Source organism: Gracilinanus agilis, chromosome 1 (genome assembly GCF_016433145.1).
Source record: "Gracilinanus agilis isolate LMUSP501 chromosome 1, AgileGrace, whole genome shotgun sequence".
Taxonomy (NCBI): Eukaryota; Metazoa; Chordata; class Mammalia; order Didelphimorphia; family Didelphidae; genus Gracilinanus; species Gracilinanus agilis.
Window position 1 is genome coordinate 503,484,393 of NC_058130.1, and position 21,780 is coordinate 503,506,172.

A 21,780-nucleotide genomic window follows, 5' to 3' on the forward strand; every position below is an offset into this window, starting at 1 on the left:
AAGACTTAGGCCAGCATCTAGGCTTTGGGATAAAACAGCTGTCAAGTGTCAGCTTTGTCTCTCATTGCCCAGTCACAAGTCATAGATCCAGGACAAAGAAGGGGACCTGTGCATAGCAGGGGCATTCCTGGGAAGGGAGATCCTAGAGAGTATACAGACAAAGGAGGAAATTCAGAAAAGAGCAGCAGTAGCAATAATAGTGTGACTTATGTGTTACTTCACATGCAAAACAAGGTCTTAATCCTAATATCTAGCCTAGCCTCCCGAGGATAAACAGAAAAGGAATCCCTGACTAAAGGGGAACCTACAACAGAGCTTTCCAACTGGCAGATTAGGGGCTGAGTCCAATAGCAGTCTACCCTTGCACAGACCCAAACCCAGGTCAGAAATTTTCAGAGCTTAGTTAAAGAGAGCAACAATAGGATTTTGCCCTTGATCATATCTGGATCAAAATACTAAAAGCTTGTAGGTCCCCAGCCTATCCCTGACATCCTGGGAAAAACATAATACTCAATGCCCCAATAAAAGCAGCAACAGGACCAGATGAGTCCTTCCCTTTAGAGGGGCAACAGAGTCCAATTCTAACATCAAGTCTGAAGTCAGGAAGTGGGCTGTAAGGCAAACAAACAAACAAAAAGAACCCCATCGATATTCCATCATAATGAAATATTGTGGTGGCAGGGAAGTCTAAGATACAAACTCAGAAGAGAATGACTTGAAAACATTTGCAAGCATTGCCTCAGTGAAAAAACACAGCCTAGGCACAAACTCAAGTAGAATGTCTAGGAGAAATGAAGCAAGAGTATTATTTTAAAAGAATTTTACAATGTTTTTATAAATGAAATGATAGGGAAATGGAAAAGAAATGAAAGCTATGGAAGAATTAATTGAAAAGGGAATTTACAGCTTGGTATTAAACGTGTAGAATCTTACCCAAGCAACAAACCCACTGAATGTTTGAATGGATCAAATTGAAATCAATGACTTTATAAGGCAATAAGAAATATTAAGACAAAGTAAAAAGGCTGAAAAAATAGAAAGTGTAAAGTATCTCATGTCATAAAATAAATTACTTTGAAAACAAATTAGGAGAAACAATTTGAGAATCATTGTACTATCCAAATGTCATAACCTCTGCCCCCTGAAAAAGAGATTAGACATCATATTTCAAAAAGTCTTTTTGAAGTTACCTAGATGAAAACATACTATTTTTTACATTAGTTTATTTGTACTTTTCTTTTGGGGTTTTGGTTTTATATGAGTATTCTCTTAAAACTATAACCATAATGGAAATATGTATTGCATGATATTATATGTATAATGTAGATCAAATTTCCCATCTCAGGGAAGGTAAAGGGAAGGGGAAGAGGGAGACAATTTGGATCTTATAATTTGGGGGCAAAATATGGTGAAAATTGTTATTATATGTGACTGAGAAAATATAATAACTTTTTTAAATGCCTAGATATTTTACATCTAAAGTGTAAAATGGAAATAGAAAGAACCTACCAGTAATCTCCTTAAAGAAACTCCAAAATTAAAACTTCCAGAAACATCAGACCAAAATCCAGAGTTTCTAAATAAAAGAAAATATTGCAAGCAGTCAGAAAGAATTCAAGTACCAAGGGGCCATAGACAGATATTATTTAATACTCATGACTATCAAGGACTAGAACTTGGGAATCTGAGATTCCAGAAAGCAAAAGATAAGGATTTATAGCCAAAAATAACCTATTCAGCAAAACTGAATATGTTACTGGAGGTGGGGAGGAGGAGGGGGTTGTGCACATGGGAAATGTATTTTTAATAAACCAGAGGACTTCTAAATATTCCAAATGAAAAGGCCAGAGGAGGGGATAAACTTTGAAATTCAAACTCAGGAGTAAAGAGTAACACAAAAAGGCAGACATGAATGAACAATGACAAAGAACAGGAATAAATGGCTTACATTAAATATGGGGAGCTGATATATATGTACCTCTGATTCTTGCCACCATAAAGGATCAGAATTGAATTAGATAAAGTTTGAGGGTAGTTCTATTATTCCTTGATGATCTTGATGAAAGAAAGAAAAGGGGAAGTCTCATACAACAAAGGGGAGAAAGAAAGAAAGAAAGGCTAGAGAAAATTGAGTCCCTTAAGAACAGTGCCCAAAAAGGCAACTATACAAGCAAGGAGGAGGAGATAAGGGGAGTGTCTGATATTGAACTTCATTCTCATCTGAACAGGCCAAAAGAAGGAAGAATATACTCAGTTGGGTACAGAAATAACACTGTTTGACAGTAAAATAGGAGGGAAAGGTAAGAAGAGGACAGGGAAATTTAGAGGGAAGGTAGATTAAGGTAGAGATTAGTCCTAAACCAAAAAAATTCTAAGAATGTGTAAGAATATGTATATCTCTTGTGTTTTTTTTTTAATTTTTTAAATTATTTTTTAAATTTTTAATTTTTTAGAAAATTTTCAATGGTTACATGATTCATGTTCTTACTTTCCCCTTCATCACCTCCACCCCCTCCCCCATAGCTGACGTGTATTTGCACTGATTTTAACATGTGTCATCTATCAAGACCTATTTCCATATTATTGATAGTTGCATTGGTGTGGTTGATACAAGTCTACACCCCCAATCATGTCCTCATCAACCAACGTGTTCTTCCTCTGAATATGGGTAGCATTCTTTTCCATAAATCCCTCAGAATTCTCCTGGGCTGTTGCATTGCTGCTAGTATAGGAGTCCATTAAATTTGGTTTTACCACAATGTATCAGTTTCTGTGTAAATGTTCTTCTGGCTCTGCTCCTTTCACTCTGCATCAATTCCTGGAGGTCTTTCCAATTCAAATGGAATTCCTCCAGTTTATTATTCCTTTGAGCTCAATAGTATTCCATCACTAGCATATACCACAATTTGTTCAGCCATTCCCCAACTGAAGGACATACCCTCCTTTTCCAGTTTTTTACTAACACAAAAAGCACAGCTACAAATATTTTTGTACAAGTCTTTTTATCTATGATCTCTTTGGGGTACAAATCCAACAATGGTATGGCTGGATCAAAGGCCAGGCATTCTTTTAGTGCTCTTTGGGCATAATTACAAATTGCCATCCAGAATGATTGGATCAGTTCACAACTCCACCAGCAATGCATTAATGTACCAATTTTGCCACATCCCCTCCAACATTCATTACTCTCCACTGCTATCATTTTAGCCAATCTGCTAGGTGTGAGGTGATACCTCAGAGTTGTTTTGATTTGCATTTCTCTAATTATTAGAGACTTAGAACACTTTCTCATGTGCTTATTGATAGTTTTGATTTCTTTATCTGAAAATTGCTTATTCATGTCCCTTGTCCATTTATCAATTGGAGAATGGCTTGATTTTTTTATACAATTAATTTAGTTCCTGGTATATTTGAGTAATTAGACCTTTGTCAGAGTTTTTTGTTATAAATATTTTTCCCAGTTTGTTGTTTCCCTTCTGATTTTGTTTGCATTGGTTTTTATTGTACAAAACCTTTTAAATTTAATATAATCAAAATTATTTATTTTACATTTTGTAATTTTTTCTAATTCTTGCTTGGTTTTAAAATCTTTCCTTTCCCAGAGATCTGACAAGTATACTATACTGTGTTCACTTAATTTACATACAGTTTTCTTCTTTATATTCAAGTCATTCACCCATTCTGAATTTATTTTGGTGTAGGGTGTGAGATTTTATCTAAATCTAATCACTCCCATATTGTTTTTCAATTTTCCCAACAGTTTTTGCCAAATAGTGGATTCTTGTCTCAACAGTTTGGCTCTTTGGGTTTATCATACACTGTCCTGCTGACTTCACTTACCCCAAGTCTATTCCACTGATCCTCCCTTCTGTCTCTTAGCCAGTACTATATCATTTTTATGATTGCTTCTTTATAATATAGTTTAATGTCTGTTACTGCTAGGCCACCTTCCTTCACATTTTTTTCATTATTTCCCTTGATATTCTTGATCTTTTGTTTTTCCAAATGAACTTTGTTATAGTTTTTTCTAATTCAGTAAAAAAGTTTTTTGGTACTTTGATAGGTATGGCACTAAATAGGTAAATTAATTTGGGTAGAATGGTCATTTTTGTTATGTTAGCTTGTCCTATTCATGTGCAATCAATGTTTTTCAAATTGTTTAGATCTAGTTTTAATTTTTTGGAAAATGTTTTGTAGTTGTTTTCGTATAATTCCTATGTTTGTTTTGGTAGATAGATTCCTAAGTATTTTATATTAATTAGGGTGATTTTAAATGGTGTTTTTCTTTCTAACTCTTGCTGCTGTGATATATTGGAAATATATAGAAATGCTGATGATTTATGTGCATTTATTTTGTATCCTGCAACTTTGCTAAAGTTGTTGATTATTTTTACAAGCTTTTTAGTTGATTCTCTAGGATTTTTTAAGTAGACCACCATGTCTGCAAAGAGTAATAGCTTAGTCTCCTTATTGCCTATTTCAATACCTTCAATTTCTTTTTCTTCTCTAATTGCTACTGCTAGTGTTTCTAGTACAATGTTAAATAATAGAGTTGATAATGGGCATCCTTGTTTCACTCCTGATTTTATTGGGAAGGCTTCTAATTTATCCCCATTGTAGATAATGCTTGTTGATGGTTTTAGATATATACTGTTTATTATTTTTAGGAAAGGTCCTTCTATTCCTATACTTTCCAGTGTTTTCAATAGGAATGGGTGTTGTATTTTGTCAAAGGCTTTTTCAGCATCTATTGAGATAATCATGTGATTTTTGTTTGTTAGAATGTTGATATGGTCAATTATGTGGATGGTTTTCCTAATGTTGAACCATCCTTGCATTCCTGGTATATATATCCCACTTGATCATGATGGCTAACCCTCTTGATCACTTGCTAGAGTCTCCTTGCTAGTATTCTATTTAAGATTTTTGCATCTATGTTCGTTAGGGAAATTGGTCTGTAGTTTCCTTTCTCTGATCTACCTGGCTTTGGAATCAGTACCATATTTGTGTCATAAAAGGAATTTGGTAGGATTGCTTCTTTGCTTATTATATCAAATAATTTATATAGTATTGGGATTAGTTGTTCTTTGAATGTTTGCTAGAATTCACTTGTGAATCCATCAGGCCCTGGCCATTTTTTCTTAGGGAGTTCTTTGATGGCTTGTTCAATTTCTTTTTCTGATATGGGATCATTTAGGTATTCTATTTCTTCTGCTGTTAATCTAGGCAATTTATATTTTTGTAAATATTCAACCATATCACCTAGATTGCTATATTTGTTGCCATATAATTGGGCAAAATAGTTTTTAATGATTGCCTTAATTTCCTCTTCATTAGAGTTCAAGTCTCCCTTTTCATCTTTGATACTGTTAATTTGGTTTTCTTTTTTCCTTTTTTTATTAGATTTGCCAGTACTTTGTCTATTTTATCTGTTTTTTTCAAAATACCAGCTTCTAGTCTTATCTATTAATTAAATAGTTCTTTTACTTTCCATTTTATTAATTTCTCCTTTGATTTTTAGTATTTCTAATTCAGTTTTCATCTGAGGATTTTAAATTTGTTCATTTTCTAATTTTTTAATTTGCATGCCCAATTCATTAATCTCTCCCCTCCCTAATTTGTTAATATATGCACTCACGGATATAAATTTTCCCCTTAGAACTGCTTTGGCTGCATCCCAATAGTTTGGGTAAGAAGTCTCATCACTGTCATTGTCTTCAATGAAATTATTAATTATTTCTATGATTTGTTCTTTCACTAAATTATTTTGGAGAATCATATTATTTATTTCCAATTCGTTTTTGGTTTGCCTCTCCATGTATTCTTATTAATAACTATTTTATTACATTATGATCTGATAAGGTTGCATTTATTATTTCTGCTTTTTTGCATTTGTTTGCCATGTTTCTATGTGCCCTAGTATATGGTCTATCTTTGTGAATGTTCCATGTGCTACTGAAAAGAAGGTGTATTCCTTTTTGTCTCTATTTATTTTTCTCCATATATCTATTAACTTTAATTTTTCTAGGGTTTCATTCACCCCTCTTATCTCTTTCTTATTTATTTTTTGGTTTGATTTATCTAGATCTGATAGGGGAAGGTTGAGGTCCCCCACTAGTATAGTTTTGCTATCTATTTCATCCTTGAGCTCTACTAGCTTCTCCTTTAGAAATCTGGAAGCTATACCATTTGGTGCATACATATTGAATACTGATGTTTCTTCATTGTTTATATTGCCTTTTATTAGGATGTAGTTACCTTCCCTATCTGTTTTAACCATATCTATTTTTACTTTGTCTCTGTCAGAGATCATGATGGCAACCCCTGCCTCCTTTTTCTCATTTGAAGCCCAATAGATTTTTCTCCATCATTTCATTTTTTTTAAACCCTTTTACTTTGGTGTATTGTCTCATAGGTGGAAGATTGGCAAGGGTGGGCAATGGGGGTCAAGTGACTTGCCCAGGGTCACACAGCTGGGAAGTGGCTGAGGCCGGGTTTGAACCTAGGACCTCCTGTCTCTAGGCCTGACTCTCACTCCACTGAGCTACCCAGCTGCCCCAACCTTTCATTTTTACTCTATGTATGTTTGCCTGTCTTATGTGTGTTTCTTGTAGACCACATATGGTAGGATTTTGGTTTCTAATCTGCTCTGCTATTTGTTTCCATTTTATGGGTGAGTTCATCCCATTCACATTCAGAGTTATAATTATCAACTGTGTATTCCCAGACATTTTGATTCTCTCTCCTTGTCCTGTCCTTTCTTCTTTCACTATTTCCTTCTATACCAGTGTTTTGTTTGTAATCAGTTCCCCTAATCCCCTCCCTTATTGTACTTCCCTTTCTCCCCTCTCCCTTCTTATTCTCCTCTTATTCTTCTTTAGGAACTTTTTAAGCTACCCTCCCCACCCTCTCCCTTCCTGGTGTTACTTCCCTCTGCACCAGTCCTTTTGCTACTCTTCTACTTCTCTATAGGGTGCGAATCAATTTTCTTCTCCAATGGATCTGATTGTTCTTCCCTCTTTAAGTTGATTTCAATGCACTTAAGTATTAAATATTTCCTTTCTCCAACCTCTTTACCCTTACAGTTATTGTTATTCTTCCCTGTTGGCCCCACGAGCTTCTTTATGGAATATAAATTACTGCATTTTGTTTGTTTTCCAATTTTTCTTAATATTACCTTTTTCCCCCCTCTAGTTTTATGTGTGTATATATATGTATGTATGTATGTATATGTGTATATATGTATGCATGTATGTATATATGTGCATATATATGTATATATATATATATATCTATATATCTTGACATTTCATCCTATACAATTTATCACTGTTCCTTCTATGTAAACTTATTCTAGTTACCCTGTTGGTAATCTTAAGGTAAAAACTGTGGTTAACTTATATTTTTATCTGGGTTCAGAAGGGTGAGTAGGAGACAGGAATGGACAAAAGACTGGGACCAAACAAGTTAGGGAAATTGGGTTTGGCAGTTTGGGAAATGGCAGTTGACAGGAGTGGCTATTGGGCCTTAACTGCCACATTGATCCACCTAGCCAGTAAGTCTGTGAAATCAACAAATGATAGGGTAATACAAGGACACAAGAATTATAAACACAGGGTTTTAATAATAATTGAGGGTCAGGGTTAATGGGGAAAGGTCACACTGGATCTAATCACTAGGAACCAAACAGGGGCTGGGAGAATGGGTTAAAGCCTACACTACACAAATCAGACTATTACAGGCTAGAAGGGAAAATGGGTCTCTCACAAAGCCATGTCCACTTCATCTCCTCTTGATGGCACAGGAAATGGGTCCACAGAAAGGTAAATCCAAGAAATGCTAATCAAGGAGCTCCTCTCAGACTGGGATGTCCACCACCCCAGCTAGATCTTCTTGCTCACTTCATCTTCCCTGGCAGGTCTTCTTTCTGAATGGTAACTCCACACTCCTTGGGCTCCTCACTGGGCTGGTAAAGGCACCCACACCCTCTCCCTTTCCCAGCTTGACCAGAGTCCTCAAGGGCAAAATAGTTTTTTTCCCTTCATTCTATTTAGAATGTCCCTGGCTGACAGTCAAAGCTTTTTCCCTCAGTCTGTCTGCTAAGTCTGCTTTCCTACTTTTAAAGTCTATTTCCTATTATAGTAATAAGAATTTTTAATATTTGCCAATATATTCTTTTCTTCTTGGGATACAAATTGACTGAACTTATTGGGTCCCTTAAAGAAAAGATTTTTCCCCTCCCCCCATTCTCTTAAATACCTTATGGTGATTCTCTTGAGTTCTGTGTTTGGGCAGCAAACTCTTTGTTTAAGTCTGGTTTTTTCCTTATTAATGCTTGGAATTCCTCAAATTTATGGAATGACTATGTTTTTCCCCTGTAATAATATAGTTAGTTTTGCTGGATAGTTGATTCTTGGTTGTAGACCCAGTTCTCTTGCTTTCCAGAATATTATGTTCCATGCCTTCTGGTCCTTCAATGTAGATGCAGCCAGATCCTGTGTTATCCTAACTGTGGTTCCCGGGTTTCTGAATGACTTCTTTTTAGCAGCTTATAATATTTTTTCCTTGGTCTGGTAGTTTTTGCATTTGGCTATAATATTCCTGGAAGTTGTCATTTGTGGATTAAATGTAGGAGGTGATATGTGTATTCTTTCAATTTCTACTTTTCCCTCTTGTTTGAGAATTTCAGGGCAATTTTCTCTGATAATTTCTTATAAGATGCTATCTATACTTTTTCTTTTATTATGATATTCTGGTAAACCAATAATTCTTAAGTTGTCTCTTCTAGCTCTGTTCTCCAGATCTTTGGTTGAATCAATGAGGTGTTTCATATTCTCCTCAAATTTTTCATTCTTTTTATTTTGCTTAATATATTCTTGCTGCCTTGTGAAGTCATTTGCTTCTCGTTGTTGAGTTCTATTTTTTAAAAACTGAATTTCATCCCTGACTTTTTGGTCATCCTTCTCCTTCTGGTCTGATTTTCTTTGTAGATCATCTTTTGCCTTCTTTGCTTCATTTTCAAGCTGGCCAATTCTGGCTTTTAAGACTTTATTTTCTTGTTTTAGTTCATGCATTTCCTTTTTCAAATTGTCTTCAGCCTCTCTTGATTGCTTTTTGAGTTCCTGAAGTTGAATTTTGAGATCCTCAAAAGTCTGTGTCCAGTTCACTGGAACTACTTCCTCTTCTTCTATTTCTATTTCATTCGCTCTCTTTTCACTTCCTTGAAAGAAGCTATCAATTGTCATTTCTTTTCTCTTTTTCTGTTGCTTAGTCATATTTTTTCCTTCCTTGTTTTGCTAGTTTGAGCAGATGTATTTAATGATCTTTGATGAAAGATCTTCCTCCAGCTGGCAATGGAGGTTTGTAGTTACTTTCTCTGCCTTCTGAAGATTTCTTGTCTGTCCAATTGTTGGTATTTAGCTTGTATTGATTGGAATAGTCTGTACTTCTTAATCTGTCCTGAGGCTAAAACCTCAAGAGGAGAAAAAAAAAACAAACACCAAAAAAAAAAAAATATCAAAAACATGGGGGGATCAGAAGGAGCGTTTTTGCTGAGCTGAACTGTCCAGCAGTAGGGTCCTCCCTGCATTGTCCTTATGTTTGATCTGGTTTTTCTTTCCTCTTGAAGCCCTTTGTTCTCTATCTTGGTGTGAGAAAGGCAAGTGGTCGGCTTTCTGAGGTTTGGCTCTCTCTAAGCCCCTATCTTCCGGACATTTTTACTGTGTTTCTCTGGTTTTCTCCTCCAGTCACCTCTCCAGTGCCTGTGTTCAGCTCCCCAAGTCTGGCGCCAGCAAGGCCCTTTCTCTCTGGGCCAGTGCACCTGCCCTGAGATTTCAGGGGCCGCTGGAGACTTCGCATAGCATGTGGGGGAAGCATCCTGGGATTCCCCTTCTATTCCCTCAGACCTGAAAGTTCAAGAATTCAAGACTTTTTCTTGGCATTCCTCTTTAGTTGTGCAGCATTAGAGTTCCCCCTGCTTTGTCCCATTGTTAGATTTGTTCCTCTTTCTTCTTGAAGCACATTGTTTTCTATCTTGGTGTGTAAGGGTGCAGAGGTTTTAAGATTTGCTCCATCTAAGCCGCTATCTTCCATGTATAGCTCTTATTGAGGGGGCAAATTATAGGAATCAGAGGAGGTCCTCATAAATTGAGGAATGGATGAACAAGTTACAGAACAGATTTTGCCTTGCATCAGACTATTTTGGATGCACTGAAAGCTTGGTTGTCCCCATCTTAAGCTATCTCTTGAGATCCTGAGGGAAAAAAAAATGCAACATTCACATTGCCTGAGAAAGTAGCAGCAGAATCCATAAACTCCCCCAAAAGGACCAAGTATGACTTATCCATTCCTTTTCAAAGTGTGCAGAACCTGGCCTTAACACAAAGTCTAAAGTTAGGAAGTAGACTAGAAAAGTCAACAAACAAAAATGAATTACACCATAAAGAGTTATAATGATGATGGGGATGCTAAAGACACAAACCCAGAAAAAGAAAATGAATCCAAAATATCTATAAGCAGTCTCAGAGAAAAAGAGAGCTTGTGTACTAGTTGAACTAGAATTCCTAGATGAGATCAAGCAAGAATCTTTTTTATTTTTTTAATGAAAAATGATTTTTTTTATAAATGTCTTCCTTTTAGTTCTATGTTCTTGAGGAAACATGGATAAGCTAGGTCTCACCTTGAGCTTTTTTTTTCAGGTTTATTTTCTCTTCTACTTCCTTTCCTTGTTATTTTGTTTTTGTTTGTAAGCATATTCATAATCATCTACCATCTTCCTCCAATGTTTTACAAAATAAATGCTTTAAACTAGAATTGCTTTATGCATAAGGAAGATAATTGATTTTTGATGAAATGAAAGTTGTATTAGGGAGGAAAAGAAGAGGTGAGAAGAACTGTTAGGCAGAGTCAGAACTAGGGCCAGATAACACAGGGGTCTTGCCCCAGGGCACCATAAATTAGATAGTGCTAATAATACTAATTCAGTGGCATAGACATAAATGAGCTTAGCACTTATTTAGCAAGAATAATTAATTAAAATGGAAAGCGATGGATCATATTTCCTCCTCATTTCCCACTGAAATACTTCAGATAAGCTTTTCATCAGCTTTGCCCTGCTCTGGTCTACTAGACCCCATCCCCTGTGGCCTCCCAAGCAGCAGTCAAAAATTTTCCCAAACTTTTAGATCACTAGTGTTTTTCTAGGAGTGAGATTCTCAACTTTTGTCTTCAAAAGAATTTGCCTCTAAAATCTAACTTTAAGGAACATTTCAAAATGGCCTTCCCCAGGTCCATTTTTTGAAGCTTAAAAGATTACTAGTTAAGATTTTGTTGTTAGGAGATAGTACAAAGGAATGGATAGATTCAAGAAACCTTTTTTTTAGATGTGCACGTATCATTTTATTTTATTTTATTTTTAAACCCTTACTTTCCATCTTGGAGTCAATACTATGTATTGGCTCCAAGGCAGAAGAGTGATAAGGGCTAGGCAATGGGGGTCAAGTGACTTGCCCAGGGTCACACAGCTGGGAAGTGTCTGAGGCCAGATTTGAACCTAGGAACTCCCATCTCCAGGCCTGGCTCTCAATCCACTGAGCTACCCAGCTGCCTCCCATATATCATTTTAATATAATTGATATGTGTACTGTAGGAAAATATAAGTGAGGTAATGGGGTCACCAGGGATATTACAGTAAACTAACTGTTTTGTGGGAACACACTCTAGGATTTATGAGGTACTGGATCAGGGTGAAGAGACCAGAGTTTTCTGGATTTCCACAGGAATGGCAGTTGATCTTAACTGTCACCCAGCTTCCACTAGACCAGAGTAAGGCTAACAAGGTAAAAGGGACTTAATAGCTTTAATTATGTTAGACTAAAAAGTGGGAAAGGATTTCTATTCTTAAAATCTAAAGGATAAAACCACAGGGCAATGGGAGGACTTATTCTACTCTTATCTAAGTGATCTAAACTAACAGGGCCCAAGGAGCTATAAATGGAGTCTCTGGGTTCTGCCTCAAACCTGGAACCTGCCAGGCTTGAGTACAGCTAGGACTTTGTGGCTTTGGGATTCTCACTGCAATCCACTGATGATCTCTGGATGCCAGGAGTTAAAGTTGTCTCAGGAACCAAGTAGAGAGAGTTCTGCTTGAAGCACTGTCCGCCAGAACTCAAACTACACCTCTTCTCTTGGCTCTGTAGATCTTGTCCTTTATTAGATGCCACACCACACAGGATCCCAGGGGAAAACAGGAAGCAGGATGTCCTTTGCTCTGAGGTCTCCCAGGCTGGCAACAGTTTTGCCCACCACTAATGGAGTCCACACACAGGGCACAGACAGACTTCCTCCTCCTTCATTCTAACCTGGAATTCCCAGCTCCAGCTCCTACCTACTAGGTACATCTTAATTCCTAATAACTAGCTAATCTCATCTTACTCATAACAGTACAGAAAATAATTATGAACTTATTGAATCAATGATGAGAACAAATTAAACCATTTCATAATACTTCCATTCTCAATATTCAGAAAAATCATAAATAATGAGGCATGATCATATGAAGCAGAAAGCATTTTTTTCATTAAACATGTATGTCTTACCTTTTTGTCCCACCATTTCTCACTTTGTATTAGATAGCCTTGTCTTTAGATAAAAGCATTCTATAGCATTAATTCATTCACTTAACATTGAAATTTTACAAAGTTTCTTATTCCACATTTGCTTCCAGTTCATCTTTATAGCTCATGTTTCTTCGGAATGACAAATGCAGATTAAGATCTATTTAGAAATGTTAGTCATTTTGCAAATGGCTTGTCATCTAGAAAATGGTAGGTAAGACTTGTCCAACTTAAGAGAATTTGGTTCAAGACTAAAAAATCTATGAAATGGTTAGAAAATATTTTCCTTTGAATTAAAAGTAAACAATTCAAGGCAATTAAGGTATATAAAGCTGTCAGTGTCTCTTTAAACATAAAAGTTGTTTTAAATTAAATTGCATTAAAGTACTCATTGTTAACTAAATATTTATTTGGTCCAAATGCACAATGTGTTGAATTTAATTAACTGGAATGTTGTTAAAACAAAATAACTCTGGGGGCAGCTGGGTGGCTCAGTGTATTGAGAATCAGGCCCAGAGACGGGAGGTCCGGGGTTCAAATTTGGCCTCAGACACTTCCTAGATGTGTGACCCTGGGCAAGTCACTTGACCCCCATTGCCTAGCCCTTATCACTCTTCTGCCTTGGAACCAATACCCAGTATTGATTCTAAGACGAAAGGTAAGGGTTTAAAAAGAATTTAAAAAAAATAACTCTGACCACTAGAGGAAAATAACTGGCTAAATTTTTCACTTAGCTTCATCTAGAGAGCTTTGACTGAAGCAGTTAGGCAACCTGGAAGATAGAGCTCTGGCCCTGGAGTCAAAAGACCTGAATTCAAATCCATCCTCAGATACTGACTTGTATGGCCCTCAGTGTGTTACTTAACCTCCACTTGCCTCAATTTCCTCAAATGTAAAATTGGGATGATAATAATAGCCTTTACCTCTCAGGATTGTTATGAGGATTGAATGAGTTAATATAGGTAAAGCACTTAGCATTGTGCCTGGCATTTAGATGGTGCTATGTAAATGATATCTATCATTAATAGTATTAGTATTACTGTTAAGCGAAGCACAGGTACATCCCTATAGTTTTCCAATATGGTATGGACATATTGGGATAGTTTATTACCCCAAATAGGAAAGACTGGCTCTTCCTTGCTCAGAGGGAGAGAGCTACTCCAAAAGGACCACAAAATGAATGTATATGTGTGAAGGAAATGTTTGATATGAGGAGTCAATCAGTTCATGAGCATTTATTATGTGTCCACTATGTGCCAGATGCTGTGTTAAGCTTTAGGGCTAAAAAAAAGATGGGCAAGTAAAAAATCTTCTCAAGGGGCTCACAAGCTAATGGCGAGAAAAACTTGTACAAATGACAACATGTGGAGGAAATAAGATATTATTAAAAGAGAGAAAGCAGTACAATTAAGAAGGGTTGGGACATGTTTCTTGTAGAAGACAACATTTTTAGTTGAGTCTTGAAGGAAAGCAGAGAAATCAGGAAGCAGAGATGAAGAGGGAGAGCATTCTAGGCATAGAGGCAGCCCGAGAAAATGCCCGCATTTAAGAAATGGAGTATCTCATTTGTGGAATAGCAAAGAGGTCAATGTCACTGGATCAAAGAGAGTAAGATGGAAGAACAGTGGAAAGGACATTTCTGAGGGACGTATGAGAAAGAACGCTATCCACATCCAGAGAAAGAACTGTGGGAGTAGAAACACAGAAGAAAATCAACTGCTTGATCACAAGGGACAATGGAGATATGATTGGGGATGTAGACTCTAAACCAGTGATTCCCAAAGTGGGTGCTATCGACCCCTGGTGGGTGCTGCAGTGATCTAGGGAGGCAGTGATGGCCACAGGTGCATTTATCTTTCCTATTAATTGCTATTAAAATTAAAAAAAATAATTTTCAGGGGCTAAGTAATATTTTTTCTGGAAAGGGGGAGGTAGGCCAAAAAAGTTTGGGAACCACCACTCTAAATGATCACCCTCGTGCAAATATCAATAATATGGAAATAGGTCTTGATCAATGACACATGTAAAACCCAGTGGAATTGCGCATTGGCTATGGGAGGGGTTTGGGAGGAGAAGAGGGAAAGAACATAAATCTTGTAACCATGGAAAAATTTTCTTAATTAATCAATGAAATTCTTTTTGTAAAAAAGAACAATGGAAAGATAGGAGAGAGTAGGATATGAAGAACTTTGAATGATAAACAGAATTTTTTTTATTGGAACCTGGAATCAATAGGGTACTCCTAGAATTTATTGAGTATATGTTTGGGGTGTGTGTATGTGTGTGTGTGTGTGTGTATGTGTGTGTGTGTGTGTGTGTGTGTGTGTGTGTGTGTGTGTGTGTGTAAAAAGAAAGACAGAGACATAGAGAAAAAGACAAGAGACAGAGACAGATGGTTGAACCTGTAGTTTAGAAAAATCACTTTGGTGCCTGAAGGATGTTTTGGAATGGGAAGAGACCTGAGGCAGGCAGACTCATCCATAGGCTAAGGCTATAGCAATAGTTTAGACATATACCAGGGTGGTGATTGTCAGACAAGAGAAGGAGGCACATTTAAGAGATGTTTCAAAAGTGAAGTCAGTTGAATAGGGGCACAAGTTATGAACCTGAGGAACTGGGAAAATGTTGTCCTCTAAAGTAAAAGGAAAGGTAGAAATGAGAAAGATTTAGGAGAAAAATAATGAGTTTGACTTTGGACATGTGAAGTTTAAGATGCCTTGTCAACATCTAGTTCTAGATGTCTGAGAGGCAGTTGGAGATATGAATCTGAAGGTCAGCTGAGAGATTAGGATAGGATAAATAGATTTGAGAATTATCAGCATATAGATCCACGGTCGGCAACCTTTTTGGCTGTGAGAGCCATAAATGCCTGTGGAAGGAGGAGGATGGAGGCAGAAGGTGCTGGAATACAGGGCAGGGGCTGAAGGGCCCCCTGGGGCACATCCTGGGGCTCTGCCTGGACTGGCCTGTCGGGAGGTGGAGCCAGATATGGCTCGAGAGCCATATGTTGCTGACCCTTGATATAGATGATAATTAAATCCAAGAGAGGTAATGAGAATATCAAATGAAGTAGTATAGAGGGAGAAGAAAAAAGGGTTTAGGATAGAACCTAGTGGAACATCTAGAGTGAGAATGTATGACCTGAACAAGGATCCAACAAAAGAGACTGAGAAGGAATAAAGAGGAGATTGAGGAAGGAATAGTGATCTGAAAACCTAGAGAGAAGAGAGTGTCAAAGGGTGATCAACAGTGTCAAAGGATATAGAGAGATCAAGAAAAGTCAGGATTGAGAAAAGGCCTTTAGGTTTCGCAATTAAGAGATTGTTGGTAAATTTAGGAAGAGCAGTTTCAGTGGAATGATGAGGTCAGATGCCAGACTTTAAGGAGTTCAGAAGCAAATGGTAGCATAAAAAACAGAACTGCCTGGTATAGATGGCCTTTTAAACAATTTTGGCCACAAAGGGAAGGAGAAATACAGGATGATAGTTAGTAAGGATGGAAGGATCAAGTGAGGGGAGACATGGGGATATATGTAGGCAAAAGGAAAGGAACCAGTAGATAGAAGTTGAATATAGTTGATAAAGAGTGGGGATGACAAAGAGAGCAATCTTGTAGAAGATTAGGGATGCAATATAATAGTTTTTGCAGATAGAAAGAGATGGGCCTTGTTAAGGATTAAGGCCTTTTCTTTGTGTAAGAATGGTGAAGGAAGACAGTGGCAGAAGCTATCAAAGTGTTATGAGATGAGGAAGAGAAGAGAAGAGGGAACTGACTTCAAATTTTTTTTTCTGTAAAATATGAAGCAAGGTTTTTCACCTAAGGGGAAGTATTAAATCAAAATTGCTAAAAAATAAAAAGTTGACTGGGTGACTGAAGGCCAAAGAAGAAGTTTATCTGAGCCTTCTTGGTCTTTTGCCACTTAAGAAAATAAAGAGGAGATAAGACAAGAATTATCAAAGAGATTTTGTTTTAAGAAAAACTACTGTGTGAAAGAGAACAAGGCATAATAAGTAGAGAATTGATTTCACAATCAGGAAGACCTGGTAGCCTCTCCATGATTTAAGAAACCTCTAATACATATTGTAGAAGTTATCAACCTGAATTGGCAGAGGGAAAAGGGAATTCCTTTTAGTGATGAAATCACAGGCATGATCCCAAAAATAAACAGATAAAGATATAAACAAAAAGACAAGTAAGTAGGATAAACAGAAATAGCTCTGAATAGGCTAGGAGAGGATAACTACACCAGTTTTGTATTCATTAGATTATTTTTTACAATCAAAATTTTAGATATTAATTTGCACGAATCTGCAAAATGAAATAATAGCAAAAGTTCCAATATGAATTTACAAAGAATGGGTCATGCCATACTAACATATATATTTACATATATACATATATATGCACATACACATTATATATACATATATACACAATGTTAAAAGACTGGTAGATCATCGAATGTTGTAGCTATAGCTTGCCTATATTTCATCAAAGTGTTTAATACAGTCTCTAAATCTGACATAAGAAGAAGAATGTAATTTTTCTGACACTGTTTTAGGGGTGATAGATAAAAAGAATAGCAGTCTGCTCTTAAGGAGATAGATAGATAGATAGAAGATAATTGGAGATAATTTTAGAAGGAAGGTAGTAGTAATAGAAGAGCCTATGAAAGTCCTTCAGGAGAAGAAAGGATTTGAACTGTCTTCTGAAAGCCATAGGAGCAAAAAAGCAGAGAAAAATAGAGAGGGCATTCCAGGTATGGGAGATAGCTAATTAAAAGTTGTAGAATAAGGAGATTGATTGCCATTTGCCATGATAGAAAGTGCTATTGGATCAGTATATAGAGAGAAGCAAAATATAAGACTGAAAAAATAAGAATTTACGTTACAGTTTTAAAAAAACAAATTGCTACATTGTAAGAGATGTAATTATTCTATTGTCTACCACCCTAGTGATGTCACATGAGAAGTATTACATTCATTTAACATTTTAAGAACATTGCAAAACTAGAGCTTTCACAATAGGAAATCCCGACAAGATTGTTCCATATTAGGTTAAAGGAACTGAAGACATTTAGTGCGGAGGAGAGAAAAGGTGGGAGGTATCTGCTCAAAGGAGCTCTTCCTGTAGAAGAAATATTAGATTTGTTTATTTTTTCCACATGCAGGAGAAATGGGAGCAACAAATAGAAGTTGCAGAGGCAAAATTAAGATTGATGTAAATATATATATATATATATGTATATATATATATATATATTTATATTTTTTTTTACAAGAGTGATTCCAAAGTGGAATAAACTTCCTCAAGACGAAGTAGGTTGATCCCCACTAATGGTCTTCAAGGAAAAGATGGATTTGTGAAAATCACTAACTGAAATTCTTTGACATTATATAGGAAATATTTTGGGATTGGCTAGAGAAGCTTAGTTCCATCCTATAGGTTTTTAAGTATATTATCAAGTGTTATATTGAATCTCTGGGAGTTTGAAGTTCACTCAATGATTGACAGATAAGTCAGTTGGATAGAATGTTCCCAGAGAGGCATGAGGACTCAGGAGAGGGCAGTTGAGAACCCTGAGAGAGGTTCTTGGGTCTTTTACCTGTCCCTGAGGCTAGAGATCAGTGTGGATACTGACAGGCGAGAACAATGAGTCTAATCTAATAAAATGAAGTGAAATCAGAAAAAATGTAAATACTTAAGTATGATTCAAGAAATCAGCTTCATATATGAGCTTCAAACATAAGAGAGGTATAGTTAGGAGTTTATGTGAAAAAACTTGGGAATTTGTGTAAATTGAAAGCTCAATATGAGTGTCAGAAAAAATTTATATATATATATATTTTGTATATATAATATGGGATTACATATGTATGTATATATATGTATGTATATATATATATGTATTATTTTTTCCCTGACACTACTACATTGAAAGAAATAACTTTTAGAAATAGAGAGATCTGAACCATTTTTACTCTGATCTGGTCAATTGGTTTCCAAAGCTTATTTGGGAAGGGAGTCACGCAGTCAGATTACCAATGTTACCTCAGCTGAAGAGCCCAATAATTAATATTAATTAACCCCAGCTGGGTCCTGAAGGGATAAACCATTTTGACCTAAAGGATCCTGCCTGGGCAACTGTTATAAAGGAGAAGTGCCATCTTATCATCTCTCTGTATTACAACTTCATATACATCAAAAGATAGTAGTGACCTCCTATAATATAACACAAGTCAGTTAGGAACACACACAATGGAGAGACAGATCACAACCTGAAAAAGAATAACTTGGTTGGGAATGGGAGAGGGAGAAAAAGACTTATCCTTTCCTGTAATTAGACTTGGTAAATTTCTAAAAGTTGGAAGATTTTAGACTTCCCACGAGAGTATCCTTGGAACAATAGTGTCTGGCAGTAGTGGCCTGGACACAAAAAAGCTAGACAAACTAAGAAATAGCAGCTTCAAGGTTCTTCAAGGAGCCCAGGAGAAAGTCACACAATGCCCAAGTAAAACTCCTTAAAAATTGCATAAATGGAAGAAAAGATCGTCCAACAATTAGAAGCTATTTGCCACATGTGAAAAATTGATCATGTGCCTACTTTACTCTGTAGGCACTTTTGGGACAGTGTGATTCTGGTTCTGGAGGATGTTTTGCCAGTTGTTTCTATACAACTTTAGTAAATGTCTGTTTCTAATAACTAATTAACTCTACCTGGTTAATTTCTATCAACTGGCAATCAATGGTTTAAGCACACTGATGGTGTCTTGATAATGTTAGTATAGGTTTACAACTTAGCCCTTCCATGGTTGCCTTATCCTTGAGAGAATGAGATGTAGTTGATCTAGATCAGATTTACTACTGTTAATGGGAGTGGGGAAGTGTAATAACCGAGTATGCACAACATGAAAATAATAGTAGCTTACACTTTTAAAGGACTTAAAGATTTGCAAAATGCTTTTTTTTTTAAATAGTATTTTATTTATTCCCCACAACCCTCTGAGGCAAGATGCTATTATTATTCCCATTTTTCTTAAGAAGAAACTGATACCTAAAGATTAAATAACTTTGTAAGGGTTTCAGAGCTAATAAGTATCAGAGAATGCATACACACTTAAGGTTTCCTGACTGTAAAGACTAGTAGCTCAATCCATTATATCAAGCTGTTGAGTTATTAAGGGAGTAGTGTCATTGTCTAATATAAGCTAAGGAATTTGCCAGGAATATTTAACTAAGAAAATCACTGTTATTAGCTGTAAATAAGGAGAAATTTAGAAACATCTAATTCTCACCTTTTCTACTAGATGAAAGAAGAGGAAGAGGAAGAGGAACAGAAAAACAACAACAAAACCACAAAACTTGCAAGAGGAGAAGAACAAGAATAGGAAAAAGAAAAAGAATGAAGAGGGGAAGATGGAAATGATGATGATGGTAGAGGATTTGGGATTTGGTGAAATTTCAGTTGGTTCTAAATCCTACACTATTTTGTGAAAAATTTGATTAATGACAATTTGGATGTACTTTCTATTTATGACAAAACACTTCAGTCTAAATGGGAATGATTATATGTTGTTTTTGAATTCTCATTTTTGACATTTTTATTTCTTTTGTTATCGTTCTAAGTTAGAAGTATCAAAGGTATAAGTATTATTGTCAGTAGATAAATCTTATCTAGAATGAACACAGTGAGTGATGGAAGTGTACATGATTTGCTTACAGTTTGGTTAGCTGTGCAATTAATCCTACTAATGTGACCTTTTTGTTTATGATTAATTTGTCATCTACTTTTGTTGTTTCTTAGAGAAAAAAGCATTTAAAATTTGGTGAGAATATGAAAATATGCCTTGCATGATTGCAAATGTATAATCAAGATCAAATTATATACTATCTCAGTAAGAGGTGAGGAGAGGGAGGGAGGGAAGGAGAGAATTTGGAACTCAAAAGTTTAGAAAATATGTTAAAAATTATTACATGTAATTGGAAAAATATTCAAAATTGTTGTCTACATTCAAAATTCAAATTCAAAATATATAAATTGTTGAGAGATTAGACATTTTTAATGGGAGGGAGGAGTAAAGTTGAAAAATAAATGTTCCAGGACCCAGGATTCAAACACAAAGAGAAGCATAAGTATATGTTCTGACATAGAAAGATGGAATGAGATGCAAGCCTGTATAACAGTTAATATCACTGAGGAGAAGGAAAATGCTATAACCTTTATATCTCAACTGTTACAAGATTCAGAAGTGATCCACTCCCCTCCAAAAACTCTGGTCTTGTTTGAACAGAATCTCTCATTTGCCCTAGGTAAGACTTGATTGACCTAATATGAATATAATCTTTTACTGCAAGGGAGGTGAGGGAGAGCAGAGCCTTATCTAGGCAAATAATAGAAGCCTCAATGATACCCAGCTGCATTGGCAGAAATAATTCACCTCACAGGAGTGAGCACTTTACTCCCAGGGAGTGACTTTTACTTGCTGTAGGATTGTTTCCAAGGGCAGTTGTTAGTAATTCCCAATGGTAGGAATGGTAGGAATTAGCAGGAAAACCCTGACTAGATTGCTATTAAAGCATTCAAATTAAGGCGGGGTCAGGAAGGATCAGAAATGTGTATTGCCTCCCTTTTAAGCCACCCTGTATCCTTCCAATAACCCTTGGAGGGCATCCAGTACCATTATTTCCTCCTTAGACATTACATGGCAATGGCACAGAATATTAAGTGCTGTAAGTCACCCAGAAAATGAAGATTTGTTGGATTTGGGACTCAGGGTCATGACTGTGGAGACAGTATTAGAGGACCTAGAACTATACTTAATCAATACTTCACTTCAAAATATTTATTGCTCTCCAGGAATTCAATCTCATTGAAGAGATAACACATACCCATATAACAAAATGACTAAAAATATTTAATTCATAATATCGTAGATTTCAAATTTCAAAGGGCTTCTGAGGTCATCTCTCTGAGTCTTTTAATTTTATAGATGAGGAAACTGAGACTCAGAGAAATTAGGTGATGTGCCCAGTCACACTGGTAATAAGTTTCAGAAAGAGGTGTTGAACCCAAATTATCAGATTTCAAATCCATCATCTCCCCTTGAACCACCAAAGTTATAAAGGAAATGCCAGAGAAGTTACACAGTTCTGTCCTATGTGAAGT